This window comes from Lepidochelys olivacea (assembly GCF_965140295.1).
Source record: "Lepidochelys olivacea isolate rLepOli2 genome assembly, chromosome: 1".
Classification (NCBI taxonomy): domain Eukaryota; kingdom Metazoa; phylum Chordata; order Testudines; family Cheloniidae; genus Lepidochelys; species Lepidochelys olivacea.
In genome coordinates, this window is record NC_140411.1 from 176,915,606 (window position 1) to 176,919,397 (window position 3,792).

Consider the following 3,792-nt stretch of genomic DNA (forward strand, 5'->3'; position numbering starts at 1 on the left):
ACTGTTGTCTTCTATGGGGACAAGCCACTAGCAGTGGAAGAGAAACATATTTTGCCAATAGGTTTCACAGTTGTTGAAATACTATGCCCATGCAATGCTGAGACTCTGGAATCCTAGGTCCTGTTTCAGGCTCCGAGGGCTACTACTCATAGACCCTTCTGCCCCTTTCTCCCTAGGCTAGTCCCTCATCCTCAGCTCCCCTACACACCACCCCAGACTTATGTCTCCTTCTGCTCCTATCCCCTTTCCATTCAAGTCAGACAATTCCTCGTCCACCACCATGCTACATGGGTGTCAGCAAGAGGAGCACTGAAAGCGTCGGAGAGACAGTCTCCCTCCTCTGTTCCAGTACCTGCCACCACACTAGCCCCTACCAGGTAGGCAGAGCAATTCTAGGGAAAGTCCTGCTTTTACTCCAGCCCTAGGCTGGAGTATGTATAACAACCACAGGTCCCGCTTGTCAGCAGGCAGGGTTACACCTGGGACCTCTGAGCCTCTACCACATGAGCTCAAAGCCAACTGGCTGTTAGCTAAGGCTGTAGAGCAGACTCATTTTTTCTCTCTCTAAGTGGTCTCGGTGCTCCTAGAGGGGACAGAACGCCACACCCAGGAGGTGTGTGGATTACACAGGCTCTGTAGGGTTAGTGCATGTGAAGTCTAACCCGAGCATAGGGATGGTGGTGCATGCTCAATACATAGTGAATCTTTGAAGAATAATACTGCAATCCTTTAACAAACCTCTACTGAACAGCTATGAACCAATTTTTCGGAGTTCATAACGTGGCCAAATTTGAGTGGATGTTCACAGGAACAGCAAAAAGCACATCACCGACACCAGTGTTAACACTCTACCAAATTTCAAGTGTCTTCTCCAAAACATGGAGTTGCTGCAGCATCTCACTATAAGAATATAACAGAGGCAATTGTTCCTTAATCTTATTCTTGCAAACAGCTAAGATGTTTTTACTGAAACTTTAAAAAAAAAAAAAAATCAGCAGGTGGCAGGCAACTTGCCAGGAAAATTTTATCTCAAAACATGTTAAATTTAGCAAAGTTAGGAGAAACTGAGTACAGGGCTTTATAGCGGAAAGTGTTAGGCAACTATCAGTGACACTATCAATTATACAGATAATAAAGTAAATGACATTTTAAAAAAATCTTTCACTATTATAATCTAATGTGGTAATATGGGTTTAAGTTCCTTGTAATTTTTATTCGTGACAGCATGGAATCAGATTCCCCACAAAAAATGCAATGAAAAAATATAATAAACATAATATTAAGTACTGTAGAAACAAGCGTTTCTAAGGAGGAAGTACGATGCAGCACATATCTTCCTATAATATTAAGCCTCTTTCTTGGTAATGAGTGTGGGTAGACAAAATCCCCCTCTGACATACACGCACTGTGACGTACATAGCTTTTCTTAATTGCAGAAACTTCTGGAAGATATAATCTACTACTAACAGTTTAACTCACTCAGGTTAAGTACAAACACAGAGCAGACCTGATTTTCCTTTCAGTTTGAATCACACAACCCATATTTGGCATTTTCCACCCTGTCACCCTCCTCCCCCACCCCACCTTATCTAACCCTCCTACTCCCTCTCAACCCTACTGTCCTCTCTCACTGTTTTACCTCACTTCTTCACGTTCCACATAAACATAATTTTTTACCCCTCTTTAGTTGAAACTCCCCTCCTTCCTTTCTTCCTTAACTTCATGAGATGCTGTTGTGAAAATAACAACCCTGTAAAGGACCAACTTTTGCTTCCAGAAAGCTTCATTCTGCAAGTGGCAGGGCACACTGGCCCTGATCCACCAAAGCACTTAAACACATGCCTAACTAATGACAGGTTTCAGAGTAACAGCCGTGTTAGTCTGTATTCGCAAAAAGAAAAGGAGTACTTGTGGCACCTTAGAGACTATAAATTGGTTAGTCTCTAAGGTGCCACAAGTACTCCTTTTCTTTATGCCTAACTAAGTGAGTAGTACTTTTGACTTCAGTGGAGTCAATAGGACAACTCGTGCATAAAGTACAGAGGTACCAATTTCACAAATGGTTAAGGCAGCTGAGCTATCTTTGTTTTTCTTCTCACTGTTCAACAAGTTGATCCTTGCCTCATTCCCTATATACAACTGCTGTATTTACTACACATCCTACTCCAGTGGCTCTCAACCAGGGGTACACAGAATTCTTCCAGGGGGTACATTAACTCATCTAGATAGTTGCCTAGTTTTACAACAGGCTACATAAAAAGCACTAACGAAGTCAGTACAAACTAAAATTTCATACGACTTGTTTATGCTGCTCTATATACTGTATACTATAATGTAAGTACAACATTTATATTCTGATTATTTTATAATTATATTGTAAAAATGAGAAAGTAGGCAATTTTTCAGTAATAGTGTGCTGTGACACTTTGGTATTTTTATGTCTTGTTTTTGTAAGCAAGTAGATTTTAAGTGAGGTGAAACTTGCGGGTACGCAAGTCAAATCAGACTCCTGAAAGGGGCACAGTAGTCTGGAAAGGTTGAGAGCCACTGGCCTAACCAATGTGAGATCCAAATGCGTTCTCAGTTACACTGGCGTATCATTGGTGTAAGAGCAGTGATTTCCATAAGCCAAATGCAAATTTAGACTGCAGTAATTACATATGGCAGGGATGGGCAACCTTTGGCACGTGAGCCATCAGGGAAATCCGCTGGTGGGCTGGGACAGTTTGTTTACCTGCAGCGTCCGCAGGTTCGGCCAATCACAGCTCCCACTGGCCGTGGTTCGCAGTTTCAGGCCAATGGGGGCTGCGGGAAGTGGCGTGCGCTGAGGGATGTGGGGACGAGGGATATTAGGGCCACTTGAGACATGAATTATATGGATTCTGTCCCCATTTGAATCACCATCCAACCTGTTCACTGAACACACTGTGTCCCCTGGAAATAAGGTGTAACCATATAATTCCAGACTGTAGAGGAATGACCCCAATGTATGGATGCTTGCAGTAAAGTTGTAACCATGTTGTCTCTTTCACTCATAGAAGTTGGCCCGATAAAATATAACACCTCACCTACTTTGTCTTGCCAGTGCTCAACCTACCCGGGCCCAGGTATGTTTCAACACAATATGTGACAAAACTCCCAAACCAGGGACATAGAAACATCATATAGGAAACTGACAAGGCTGTGGAAGTCATCCTTTCATAGACAATGCATGACTTTTCCTGCAACTTCAACAAGGGCTAGTTCGCTAAAGTGAAGGGAGATGTGATGTGCGTAAGACACAGGCAACTCTGGGAACAAAAGGCTGCCAGCTCTACAAACGGGAGCCATGTTACCAGCGTGCATGGGGGGGAGGGGCAGAGTTAAGGTTACCCTGGGCCAGTCATAGCACCCACACCGACTGTGCTACAGTGGAGAGTCAGACAGTTTGCGCTCGTCCTCCTTTCTCCGGTGTGTGGGAACCAGCGTCACAATGCGCTGGGCGAGTCCAACTGCTGCACATGCGGAGGGTGGTTCACCATTCCACCTGACCGGCGTGCGCGGGGAGGGGAAGGGCTGGAGGCGCTCTCCGTCCCCTCACTTACCCCGAACCTCCGCGGGCCCCGGGGCGGGCGTGACGGGAGGCGGCTAGAGGGCCGGGACCACGGTCATCGAACCTTCCCCTTCCCCCTTTCCCTGTAGCGCGATGGTCTCTTCCGGAAGCGCGCGGGCGAGGGCCTCGAGGAGCCCGCCCGGCCGCCGCTAGCCACAGGGAAGCGGGGCTGGGGAGCCGGCGGCCCGGGAGACGCGGGC